The 13,878-nt window shown below is 47.0% G+C and overlaps 1 protein-coding gene and 1 long non-coding RNA gene across 4 annotated transcripts in view; one reads left to right on the forward strand and one right to left on the reverse strand.

Moving 5' to 3' along the window:
- LOC140421682 (leucine-rich repeat and immunoglobulin-like domain-containing nogo receptor-interacting protein 1) overlaps positions 1 to 7,535 on the reverse strand; it is a 216,193-nt gene extending 208,658 nt beyond the window's left edge. For both annotated transcript variants that reach the window (XR_011946994.1, XM_072506481.1), the window contains exons 1-2: positions 7,289 to 7,535; positions 6,690 to 6,747 (exon numbers count right to left, since the gene is read on the reverse strand). The gene's annotated coding sequence lies outside the window, so the exon portion shown is untranslated. The remainder of the gene's footprint in view (positions 1 to 6,689; positions 6,748 to 7,288) is intronic.
- A 228-nt stretch (positions 7,536 to 7,763) lies between these two features.
- On the forward strand, positions 7,764 to 13,818 carry LOC140419586 (uncharacterized). Of its 2 annotated transcripts, none has more exons than XR_011945882.1 (2): positions 7,764 to 7,789; positions 8,095 to 13,818. It is a non-coding gene; the product is annotated as an uncharacterized lncRNA (long non-coding RNA). The 2 variants fall into 2 exon arrangements; XR_011945881.1 differs by lacking the exon at positions 7,764 to 7,789 and adding an exon at positions 7,800 to 7,925.
- The last annotated feature ends 60 nt before the right edge of the window (positions 13,819 to 13,878 follow it).

A 13,878-nucleotide genomic window follows, 5' to 3' on the forward strand; every position in this document is an offset into this window, starting at 1 on the left:
GGGCACTTTAAATTTAAAGTAGCACAGTGGTTAGCACTGTTGATTCACAGCGCCAGGGGCCCGGGTTCGATTCCCGGCTTGGGACACTGTGTGGAGTCTGCACGTTCTCCCCGTGTCTGTGTGGGTTTCCTCTGGGTGCTCCGGTTTCCTGAAAGACATGCTGTTAGGCGAATTGGACATTCTGAATTCTCCCTCAGTGCACCCAAACAGACGCTGGGGTGTACCCATAAGACATAGGAGCAGAATTAGGCCACTCGGCCCATCAAATCTGCTCCGCCATTCAATCATGGCTGATATTTTTCTCATCCCCATTCTCCTGCCTTTTTCCCATAACCCCTGATCCCCTTATTAATCAAGAACCTATCTATCTCGGTCTTAAAAACTCAGTTAATTGGCCTCCACAGCCTTCTGCGGCAAAGAGTTTCACAGATTCACCACCCTCTGGTTCAGGAAATTCCTCCTCACCTCTGTTTTAAAGGATTGTCCCTTTAGTCTGTGATTGTGTCCTCTGCTTCTAGTTTTTCCGACAAGTGGAAACATCCTCTACACATCCACTCTATCCAGGCCTTGCAGTATCCTAGAAGTTTCAAGAAGATCCCCTCTCATCCTTCTAAACTCCAACGAGTACAGACACAGAGTCCTCAACCGTTCCTCATATGACAAGCTCTTAATTCCAGAGATTATTCTTGTGAACCTCCTCTGGACCCTTTCCAAGGACAGCAGTCCTTAGATACGGGGCCCAAAACTGCTCACAATACTCCAAATGGGGTCTGACCAGAGCCATATACAGCCTCAGAAGTACATCCCTGGTCTTGTATTCTAGCCCTCTCGACATGAATGCTAACATTGCATTTGCCTTCCTAACTGCCGACTGAACCTGCACGTTAACCTTAAGAGAATGGTGGATAAGGACTCCCAAGTCCCCTTGTGCTTCTAATTTTCTAAGCATTTCCCCATTTAGAAAATAGTCTATGCCTCCATTCCTCCTTCCAAAGTGCATAACCTCACACTTTTCCACATTGTATTCCATCTAATGGAACATTTAACTTTTCTTGTTCGCCACGGTTGTATCACTTTTCCTTTTGGAATTTTGTTCCTTAATAGAACCTATATTTGTTGTATAAATGTGAAATAAAAGTCACAAAATACCCAGAGGATTACAAACTGCTTTCCCCTTTGAGAGAGAAAGCAAGAGAGAGAGAGAGCGAGCTGACTGGTGGTGATTTAATCTGAGGGTCACCACACCTCAGGTGAGGGGTAATGTTGATAAGGCCGGGCCTTCATGGCTAACCTCAACCGGTGTGGGAGTCGAACCGTGCTGTTAGCCTCGCTCTGTGTCACGAACCAGCCGTCCAGCCAACTGAGCTAACCGATGCCCTGGTAAACATGTAATAATTCCTAAAATATTAGCTGTTCCCTGTCTCCCACCAGTTTCCCAGTCCACCTCAGACAACTTGCCCCTCAAACCCAGATCGTAAGAAACTTCAGAGAATCGTGAACACAGCCCAGTCCATCACACAGACCTGCCTCCCATCCACTGACTCCGTCTACACCTCCCTCTGCCTTGGGAAAGGGGGCAGCATAATCAAAGACCCCTCCCATCCGGTTTACTCACTCGTCCAACTTCTCCCATCAGAGAAAAGTCTGAGAACACGCACTAACAGGTTCAACAACAGTTTCTTCCCCGCTGTTACCAGACTCCTGAATGATCTTCTTATGGACTGAACTGATCTCTTCACACATCTTCTCTACTGAGTAGTAATGCACTCTGTATGCTCACCCCTTGCCTGTGCATTTATGTAGGTCCTGTGGGTTTATTTCATGTATGGAACGATCTTTATGGACTGTCCGCAGAACAATACTTTTCACTGTACCTCGGCACATAGAATTATAGAATTTACAGTGCAGAAGGAGGCTATTCGGCCCATCGAGTCTGCACCGGCTCTTGGAAAGAGCACCCTACCCAAGGTCAACACCTCCACCCTATCCCCATAACCCAGTAACCTGCACATCTTTGGATTGTGGGAGGAAACCGGAGCACCCGGAGGAAACCCACGCACACACGGGGAGGATGTGCAGACTCCGCACAGACAGTGACCCAAGCCGGAATCGAACCTGGGACCCTGGAGCTGTGAAGCAATTGTGCTATCCACAAGGCTACCGTGCTGCCCCAGAAAATGTCTCGATTGTCTCGGGAACGTATTGGTTCCCTGCTGTGTGAGCTCAGCTTCTCAAAGGAACCCCAATGTGAATGAATCCCGCCGAATGCGCCTCAAAGAAATGAAGAAAACATATCGCTTGACCAACAGAAAACCTTATCAAAGGGCTCGTCCGGGATTTGAACCCGGGACCTCCCGCAAGTTTCGAAACGGAGACACCCAAAGCGAGAATCATACTCCTAGACCAACGAGCCCCGGGACACGTGACAATAAACAAAACCAATCAATCAATAATCTCTCACCGTAACCTAACCCCCGTAGTCCAGGTATCGTGGCGTATCGTTTTAGTAAAGTATATTGCACTCCCTCCAAGGCCACAATATCCTCCCGAAGGTGTGGTGCCCAGAATGGCTCACAGTTCTCCAAGTGGGGTCTTACCAGGGTTTTGTATAACTGCAGCATAACCTCTGTGACTTCATACTCCAATCCTCTGGATATAAATGCTAGCATTCCTTTTTGAAGATTTCTGCACTTGTTCGGGGCATTTTAAGGATCTGTGCACCTTCGCCATCCACTGTACTTAACCTCTTTCCATTTAGAAAGTCCTCTGTTCTTTTTTTTTTGGGTTCAAAACGGATAACCTCACACTTGATTACATTGAATTCCATCTGTCACAAATTTGCCCATTCACCTAGTCTGTCAATATCTCCTTATAATTTTATGCCATCGTCTGGACTGTCTACAATGCCCCCTAACATTGTATCAACAGCAACAGTGAAGAGGCCTTTCGCCCATCAAGTCTGCATGAGTCAGATTACAAGAGGGAGATAGAGAACCTCGTGGAGTGGTGCAGCGACAACTATCTATCCCTCAAATCCAGCAAAACTAAAGAGCAGGTCATTGACTTTAGGAAGCAAAGAACTGTACACACCCCTGTCAGCATCAACTGGGCCAAGGTGGAGATGGTTAGCAGTTTCAAATTCCTAGGGGTACACATCTCCAAAAATCTTTCCTGGTCCACCCACGTCGACGCTGCCACCAAGAAAGCACAACAGCGCCTATATTTCCTCAGGAAACTAAGGAAATTCGGCATGTCCACATTAACTCATATCAACTTTTACAGATCCTATCATCACAGTTTGGTATGGCAACTTTTCAGCCCAAGACCGTAAGAAACTTCAGAGAGTCGTGAACACAGCCCAGTCCATCACACAAACCTGCCTCCCATCCATTGACTCCATCTACACCTCCCGCTGCCTGGGGAAAATGGGCAGCATAATCAAAGACCCCTGCCACCCGGCTTACTCACTCTTCCAACTTCTTCCATCGGGCAGGAGATACAAAAGTCTGAGAACACGCATGAACAGACTCAAAAACAGCTTCTTCTCCGCTGTTACCAGACTCCTAAATGACCCTCTTATGGACTGACCTGATTAACACTACACCCTGTATGCTTCACCCGATGCCGGTGTTTACGTAGTTACATTGTGTACCTTGTGTTGCCCTATTATGTATTTTCTTTTATTTCCTTTTCTTTTCATGTATTTAATGATCTGTTGAGCTGCTCGCAGAAAAATACTTTTCACTGTACCTCGGTACAATAAACAAAATCCAAATCCAATCCAACACTGAGACACGAAAAACACCTGACCTACCTACCTAACCCTATTTGCCAGCAGTTGATCCATAGCCTTGAATGTTATGACGTGCCAGTCTTCATCCAGGTACTTTTTAAAGGATGTGAGGCAACCCGCCTCTACCACCCTCCCAGGCAGTGCATTCCAGATTGTCACCACCCTCTGGGTGAAAAGGTTTTTCCTCAAACCCCCGCCCCTCACCATGAACTTGTGTCCCCTTGTGACTGACCCTTCAACTGAGGGGAACAGCTGCTCCCTACCCACCCTGTCCATGGCCCTCATAATCTTGTACACCTTGATCAGCAATCACATCCTTCCTGTAATGTGGCGACCAGAACTGCACACAGTACTCCAGCTAATAATAATAATGATAATCTATATTAGTGTCACAAGTAGGCTTACAGTAACACTGCAATGAAGTTTCTGTGAAAATCTCCTCGTCGCCACAGTCCAGCGCCTGTTCGGGGACACAGAGGGAGAATTCAGAATGTCCAATTCACCTAACAAGTCGTTCTCCATTTAGAAAATAGTCTGCCTCGATTCTTCCTTCCAAAGTGCATAACCTCACACTTTTCCATATTCTATAACATCTGTCACTTCTTTGCTCACTCTCCTAACCTGTCCAAGTCCTTCTGCAGCCTCTCCGCTTCCTCAACACTACCTGTCCCTCTACACATCTTTCTAGCATCTGCAAGCTTAGCAACAGTGCCCTCTGTACCTTCTTCCAGATCGTTAATGTATTGAATAGTTGTGGTCCAGCACTGACCCCTGTGGAACACCAATATTCACCAGGCTGCCATCCTGAAATAGACCCCTTTATCCCCACTCTCCGCCTGTCAACTAATTCTCTTAACCATTCAAGTACCTTGCCCCTAACACCATGGGCTCTTATCTTAATTTTGCAGCCTGTTGTATGGCACCTTGTCAAACGCCTTCTGGAAACCCAAACGGATCATATCCACTGGCTCTCCATTGTCTAACTTCCTTTTTACCTCCTCAAAGAATTCTAACAGATTTGTCAGGCATGACCTCCCCTTGATGAAGCCATGCTGACTCCGTCCTATTTTACCATGCACTTCCAAGAACTCCGGAATATCATCCTCAACAATGGACTCTAAATCTTATCAACAATCAAAGTCAGACTAACCAGCCAAAAATGTCTCATCTGCTACCTCTTGCCTTTCTTAAACTGGGGTGTGACATTCGTCACTTCCCTGTACCCCGGGAGTCTCTTGACTCCAGTGATCCCTGAAGGATCACCACCAATGGCCCCACAACCTCCGCAGTTATGTCCTTCGGAATCCTGGGGTGTAGTCCACCCGGACTGGGTGTTTTATCCACCTTCAGACCTTTCAGCTTCCCCAGCACTTTCTCCTTAGTGATGGCCACTACACTCACCTCTGCCCCCGACTTTCTTTCCTCCACTCCCAGTTTTCTCATTTCCTCTCCTCTGTTGGACCGCCCTCCTTGCCCCTGGATTTGGAGCATCTTGTGAAGGCACTGCTGCAAGTACTGCTCCAGTGCTTTTGAGGTGCCTGCTCTAGGTTTTCTAAGTTTCTGAAGCCTTTAGAGGGTAGAAAGAATGAGGGATAGCCAAGAGCTCATGGAAAAAAATGGCATGCATGGTTTCACCAGTGCTGCCAATACAACTGATGACCTAAGCAGTCAATGGCCCACCCCACTGAGAGTAAAATGTGGAGGGGAACTCATCAAGGACAGAGAGTCAGTCAGTGCTCACTGAAGGGAACATTCTGAAGAACCCCTCGACCGAGACTCTGTCTTTGGCTTTAACGTCCTCAAATCCATTCCACAGTATCCTGTCCGGCTCAGTCCCCGTGGTACCCCGATCTGGAGCGGAGTGAAAAAACCATTCAACAGCTGAAAAACAACACGGCCTCTGGAGCAGAATGAATCGCTGCTGAAATTCTGAAGCATGGCGGGGTTACACTCCTGGCATAGCTACACAATCTCATATTCCTCACCTGGGAAGATGAATGCATGCCGGGGGATCTCAAAGACACTGTGACTATATTCAAGAAGAGAGACAAGTCTGATTATGGTAACTGCACAGGCGACTCCCTGATGTCTGCCACAGAGAAGATCACTACCAGGATCCTCCTCAATGATCCCCTCTTCGTGGCCAAAGAGCTCCTTCCAGAGTCACAGTTTGGTTTTCTCCCTTCATGAGGCACCAAAGACATGATCTACACTACTTGACAAACCCAAGGAAAATACAAGGAACAGCACCAATCACAGTTCTTGGTGTTTTCTGACCTCACAAAAATGCTTTGCACCGTCAAAGTGATGTTTTATTCAGTATGTTCTTCAAATTTGACTGTCCTCAGAAATTGGCCACCATCCTCCGCCTGCACAATGATGACACACAATCCATGATCCTCATCAATGGAAACACCCCAGACACTATTTCAGTGAAGACTGGGATCAGATAAGGCTGTGTCACTGCACCAACCCTCTTCCCCGTCACGGTAGCACAATTGTTAGCACTGCTGCTTCACAGCACCAGGGACCTGGGTTTGATTCCCACTTGGGTCACTGTGCGAAGTCTGCACGTTTTCCCCGTGTCTGCGTGGGTCTCCCACAAGTCCCGAAAGACGTGAGGTGAACTGGACATTCTAAATTTTCCCTCAATTTACCCGAACAGGCGCCAGAGTGTTTCATAAGGGGATTTTCACAGTAACTTCATTGCAGTGTTCATATAAGCCTACTTGTGACAATAAGAAAGACTGTTATTATTATGTTGCATAAACTCCAACCTTGTTATAAGAAATTAAATTCGGAATAAAAATCAAGTCAAATCAGTTTGTGTTAATCATAGTTAATCACTGCAGTGTTAATGTAAGCCTACTTGTGACACAAATAAAGATTATCTCACCTCCAGCAAATTACCCACGGGTGTGGAGATAATCGACAGGACAGGAAACCGACGCCACCTTCAAAACAAAACCAGAATCAGTTCAACCTCAGACATGAAGCTCCAGTTTGCAGATGCCTGATCTGTTTTTCAATCCATCCATCTCCCTTGATTCTATAACCATTAATACTCTTGTCTCACAAACTTCAATCAATCTCAGTTTTTATAGTTTCTGTTGACAGAATCTGAACAGAATTCCAGATTTCACTATATTTTGTGAAGTGATTTCTGACATTGCTCCTGAACAGCCCAGTCTCAGTTAAACCAATAAATATCACTGATTTGGACATTTAAATGGTGACAATTGTTTTACTCTTAACTGGTTATGTAAAAGAATTTCAAAAACATAATAATAATTTGAGTAAAACACTGCGGAAGCTGGAAATGTGAAGTGAAAACAGAAAGTTGTGGAAATCCTCAGCAGGTTTGGCAGCTTCTGTGAAGAGAGAGAAAGAGAGTTAACATTTCCAATGCAATCTGATTCTTCTTCAGAACTGAGTGTTTGCAGCATTGTGATTTCATTTGGCAAACATACTGAATGTGAACTTTGTGGTTCTTACAGATATTTGGCTGTAAATCTGATTTCAGACCTTCCTCTGAACACTTTCCAACCTCAGCTCCAGCTCATTGTCCTTCACTAAAGACCCGGATAGAAAATCCCGCCATAAGATGGCGGCGGCCGCCGGGTGACTCGAGTGTTGTCACCAGAGCGGAAACCCGCCCACAACTTCTTCCCGTACTAAGATGGCCGCCCAAGCGCTCCGCTCCAGAACAAAAGACCCGACTTCCATTCCCAAGAAGGTGGTTGTCGCTGGTTGCCCCGGGCCTGTCACAGGGGAAGAAGCCCCGCCCACTCACTCTTCCCATACTAAGATGGCCGCCCCAGCGCTCCACTCCGAGAAGAAAAGACCCGACGTCCTTTCCCAAGATGGCGGCTGGTTGCAGGGTCAATCCAGACCCGGATTACCTTCTTCCTATTGGTCGTGACCTGCCGTCAATCACTCCCCAGCCATTGTGAGCTGGAGCATGCGCAGTGTGAATATGAAGCTGGACTCAGGCGGGTGAGTCGAGGCCCCAAACCCCCAATAAGACCCATTGGTTTTATTGTCAGTCTGCAGACAGGAGCTGGAGAACTGAACCCAGGCAGAGGAGAGGGAGCGAGAAAACTGGGAGTGGAGGAAATAAATGGTGCAGATGGTGGAATGGGTTTGGATTTCAGCCCAGGGAGGAGGGAGAGTGTGTGGGACGGGGATTTACAGCTTTGGGGGAACAAGAGAGGGAAAAATGTTCCAGAGAAACTAGAATTGTCTGTTCAGAATTTCTATCCTGGACTGACAGTGATGACTTTTGTAAACTCCTTTTACAGGGGATTACAAGCGGAGGATTGGCCGACAGAAAACTCAACCAAACATCAAGATCTGACAGTCACTCAATTCTTTAGAACCTGAATATCCCAGCCTTTGAATGTGGAAGGTGTAATGTTTGTCTGTTCAGTTTGTGGGAAAAGATTTCAAATATCAGTGTGACTGAAAAAGCACCGAGACGCACACAGACAGTGAGTGTTCCAGTGAACTGATGTGGGAATAGCTTTAACCAATTACATAGGCAGAAAAACCATCACATCATTCACAGTGGGGAGAAACATACACGTGTTGTGTGTCTGGATGAGAGTTCAACTTGTCATTCAACCTGGAGAGACACAAGGACACCGGCACCATGGAGAAACCGTGGAAATGTGGGGACTGTTGGAAGGGATTCAGTTACCCTTCTGAACTGGAAATGCATCGACGCAGTCACACTGGGGAGAGGCCATTCACCTGCTCCACCTGTGGGAAGGGATTCACTCAGTCATCCAGCCTGCTGACACACCAGTATGTTCACACTGATCAGACACCTTTCAAATGTTGTGACTGTGAGAAGAAATTTAAACGCAAAAAGTATCTGTTGAGACACCAACACATTCACAGTGAGGAGAAGCCATTCACCTGCTCCTTGTGTGGAAAGGGATTCACTGCTACATCTAACCTGCAGAAACACCAGTGAGTTCACACTGATAAAAGACCTTTTAAATGTCCAGACTGTGAGAAGTGCTTTAAAACTTCCGGGGAAGTGACCTGTCATCAACGTGTTCACACTGACGAGAGACCATTCAGATGCTCTCACTGTGGGACTGGCTTCAGGCGATCATCTGAACTTACTGTACATCAGAGAATTCACACTGGGGAGAGACCGTTTACCTGCTCTGTGTGTGGGAAGGGATTCCTTCAGTCTTATCACCTACTGAAACACCAACAAATTCACTCTGATATAAAACCTTTTAAATGTTTCGACTATGAGCAGAGCTTTCGAAGCAGCAATGGTCTAGTGATGCACCAGCGAATTCACACTGGGGAGAGACCGTTCACCTGCTTTGTGTGTGGGAAGGAATTCACTCAGTCATACAACCTGCTGAAACACCAACAAATTCACTCTGATATAAAACCTTTTACATGTTTTGCATGTGAGCAGAGCTTTAGAAGCAGCAATGAGCTGACGATTCACCAGCGAGTTCACCCTGGAGAGAAATCGTTCACCTGCCCCAAGCGCGGGAATGGATTCACTGACTTGTAACTTATGCTGAAACACCAGCGACTTCATGAGTCTCTCCAGGGATTGGATTCGGCTGTTTCCACTGCTGTCAATCAGATCCAGGACTGAATTTCAAATTCCTAGGGGTGCACATCTCCAAAAATCTGTCCTGGTCCACCCACGTCGACGCTACCACCAAGAAAGCACAACAGCGCCTATACTTCCTCAGGAAACTAAGGAAATTCGGCATGTCCACATTGACTCTTACCAACCTTTACAGATGCACCATAGAAAGCATCCTATCGGGCTGCATCACAGCCTGGTATGGCAACTGCTTGGCCCAGGACCGCAAGAAACTTCAGAGAGGCGTGAACACAGCCCAGTCCATCACACAAACCTGCCTCCCATCCATTGACTCCATCTACACCTCCCGCTGCCTGGGGAAAGCGGGCAGTATAATCAAAGATCCCTCCCACCCGGCTCACTCGCTCTTCCAACTTCTTCCATCGGGCAGGAGATACAGAAGTCTGAGAACACGCACGAACAGACTCAAAAACAGCTTCTTCCCCACTGTCACCAGACTCCTAAATGACCCTCTTATGGACTGATTTCATTAACACTACACCCTGTATGCTTTATCCGATGCCAGTTACATATACAGTTACATATACAACATATACAGTTACATTGTATATGTTGTGTTGCCCTATTATGTATTTTCTTTTATTCCCTTTTCTTCTCATGTACTTAATGATCTGTTGAGCTGCTCGCAGAAAAATACTTTTCACTGTACCTCGGTACACGTGACAATAAACAAATCCAATCCAATCCAATGTGTGGGTTAACCCTGAGGTGTGTAAGAAACATGCCCCAGTCACTCTCTTCCATGGTTCAGAGCTCCGAGATACAGACAGAAGGCTTCTTTACAACTGTGTTTAGAGTCAACAAGATTAATTCCCGTACCAGCCACCCTGAAGAGGCACCAGAATGTGGCAACTAGGGGCTTTTCACAGTAACTTCATTGAAGCCTACTTGTGACAATAAGTGATTTTAATTTCATTTCATGATGAATGCTGAAAACTGAAAGATTTTAGTCCAGGAGTCAAGAGTTTACCCAAAAAGGGGATCCAAGTGATTGGTGATTTTAAAGCAATTTGTGAATAAGCGACAGTGTAGATTTGGTCCACCAGCTAAATCGGCAGATAATACATGTGACCCACAACATGTGAGAATGGTCTACTGGTCCCGGATCAGGGAGATGCTGATCTCCGGGGTTGGAGGTGACGTTCTCCTCGGAATGGTTTACTGATCCCGGATCAGACACTTGGACAGATGGAGCTGATCTCCGGGGCTGGAGGTGACGTTCTCCTCGGAATGGTTTACTGATCCCGGATCAGACGCTCGGACAGATGGAGCTGATCTCCGGGGCTGGAGGTGACAGTCTCCTCGGAATGGTTTACTGATCCCGGATCAGACACTCGGACAGATGGAGCTGATCTCCAGGCAGAGGTGACAGTCTCCTCGGAATGGTTTACTGATCCCGGATCAGACACTGGGACAGATGGAGCTGATCTCCGGGGCTGGAGTCTCTTGTGTTCTCCTTCCTCTGGATCCAGTCAGAGTGTTTGGTGTTAGTCTGAATCCAGCACCGATCACTTTGACAATCTTTCCTGTCCAAAGTGATTTTCCTGTCGAACCGTTTTAACCTTTACTCAGACAGTTGGTTTATATTTGGGTCGTCAGATCCAACCTTCTCCAGTTTAGAAATCTGGTTTCAGGGTTTGTGACAGAGAGAACAGGCCTGTGCTGTGTGTGTCACCCAGCAAGCTGCTGTGGAAGCTTTGTTACTGAGAGCCAGAGAGAGCTCATTCTATTCACATGCAATTAATTTCTGACATTTAAGAACATTATTAGATGGTGATTTGTTTTACAAAATGTGCTGTCCAATGAGAGATGATGCAAAGCTGTGACTTGTTCCTGACTGAATGTGAGAATCTTCGGTCTGAAGTTTCCGAGTGTTGTTGCGACATTCCTGAGTTTTCCAATGTGAGGCAGTGACAACAACAACTGGCATTTACCCATCAACAGGTTAAAATGTCGGAGACCCTTCACAGAGGGACAGAAGCTGGGTGGAAAAGGTAAGCAGACAGGTTTAGTGAGGGGTTTCCAGCCCTCAGGACCTCGGTAGGTGAAGGTGCCTCTGCCAATGGTGGAGTGAAGCAAGTCAAGGAGCTGAAGGGGGTGAGGATTTTTTTGTGATTGTTTTATGGGATGTGGACATCACTGGAAAGGCCGGGTTTAGTTACCCATCCCTAATTGCCCTTCAACTGAGTGGCCAACTCAGCACTAGAGTTAACCACATTGCTGTGGGTCTGGAGTCACATGTAGGCCAGACCAGGTAAGGATGGCAGATTACCCTCCTTAAAGGGCATTAGTGAACCAGATGGGTTTTCCCAACAATCGATGATAGTTGTCACGGCCGCTGAGACTAACTTTAGAATTCCAGGTTTATTCATTGGATTTGGGATTTGAATCCGTGTCTCCAGAGCATTAGCCTGGGCCTCTGGATCACTAATCCAGTGACATTACCACGATGCCACCATCTCTCCCAATTGGAGGAGTGAGGGAGCTTGGAGAGTTGTAGGGCTGGAGGAGGTTCCAGAGACTGTCTGCCATGGAGAGAGTGGCTGCCTCCATGGAGCTTCAAGCACGGCTCTGAAATGGGTCGGTGTAGGTCATGACCACGGCCATGCAGGAGATGTCTGCTGCCTTGAACAGGATGACAGATACTGTCAACACGTCATTGATCTCCAGCAAAGGGCTCCCACCTTAGACCCATTGTCCCCAAACCCACAGGCAGTATCCAACACGCCGCCCCGTCTCCAGCTGAATCTGCCCGGCACAGGTACAGATGGGTCAGTCTGTCCCAGGACCCTCCGGATCTCTGAAAGGGTGGAGACCCTCCAATGATGTGCAGGTCAGGTGGATTGGCCATTCTAAATTGCCCTTAGTGTCCAAAAAGGTTAGGTTGGGTTATGGGGATAAAGGGGAGAGGATGGAGTTGTGGGGCTTGAGTAGGGTGCTGTTTCCAAGGGCCGGTGCAGACTCGATGGGCTGAATGACCTCCTTCTGCACTGTAAATTCTATGATTCTGTGACAAGCCTCTGGGCAGTGAGAGCAGGGATGTGAGCAGCCTGTCTCTACCTCTGCTGAAACCACACAGGGCTGCACGGTAGCATAGTGGTTAGCACAATTGCTTCACAGCTCGTGGCTCCCAGGTTCGAACCCCGGCTTGGATCACTGTACGGAGTCTGCACGTTCTCCCCGTGTCAGCGTGGGTTTTCGCCTGGTGCTCCGGTTTCCTCCCACAGTCCAAAGATGTGTAGGTTAGGTGGATTGGCCATGCTAAATTGCCCTTAATGTCTACCATTGCCCTTAGTGTTGGGTGGGGTTACTGGGTAATGGGGATAGGGTGGAGGTGTGGACCTTGGGTAGGGTGCTCTTTCCAAGAGCCGGTGCAGACTCGATGGGCCAAATGGCCTCCTTCTGCACTGTAAATTCTATGATCCACCAAATAGAAGCAACAGGAAGGGTCTGGGCTCCAAATTGTAATTCACCAAGTGTCTGAAATGGGGATTTGACAAGATATGAAGTTTCTTTATTTAATAATGTTGCACAAACTGTATTGACTGGAACCACTTCCAGCTCTTGTCCGTTCTTACATCCCGGGGCCAGCTCAGCCTTTCACTGACTCCATGCTGAATGTGAATGCAGGCTGGGGGCCATTGGCTGGCTGTGCAAGGGAGGATGAGTGGGTGAAGGAATGTTCAGTGAACAGGGAGGGGGAGGGGAGTTGGTGCTGCTGGTGGGAAGTGTTCATTCTGAAGGAGTCCCCCCCTTAAACAGAGACCATTCATTCTCACTTTGAATGGGTCTTTCCCCATGGGTCTTTCCCCATTCTTGTTCAGTTTTTCAATATTTATATATTTAAATCTCGATTGAAACATATTCTTGTTGTGACGCTGAGATCCAGAGGATTTTAAATCTGTTAAAGTCAATCCCCATCGAGTGCACAGGACTCAAATGGTCCGAACTTTTTATGTTACAGATAAACCAAGATCTTACAAGATGTTTATCGGGGAATTGTTTTTCTCTGAGACCAGGGATGGTCAAACTCTGTCCCAAAGTTCAGATATGGGCCTTGAGCCTGGGCTATGGGGCCCACGTACATGGAGCATTATTCCTGGATGTCCTTTATCCCTGACTTTAATCACATTCCAATTGGGGGCCGTGCCGTCAGCTGGCTGTACTCTAACTCTGGAATTTCATCCCTAAATCTCTCTACTTTTCCACTTCATTTTCCACCTTTAAAACTCTCCTTATAACAAAACTCTCTGACCAAGACTTTGGTCATCTGACCCAATGTGTCCTCATATTCCTGTGAAACTGCTTGGCACATTTAATAATGTTTAAATTCGTGATGTAAATATAAGGTGTCATCGTTCAGTCAGACCTAACCTGATCACTGGGTGAGTGAGTTATTTATTAGAATGCGTGTGAAGGAGTGCGATTGAGCCATAGC

This window comes from Scyliorhinus torazame, chromosome 5 (assembly GCF_047496885.1).
Source record: "Scyliorhinus torazame isolate Kashiwa2021f chromosome 5, sScyTor2.1, whole genome shotgun sequence".
Taxonomy (NCBI): Eukaryota; Metazoa; Chordata; class Chondrichthyes; order Carcharhiniformes; family Scyliorhinidae; genus Scyliorhinus; species Scyliorhinus torazame.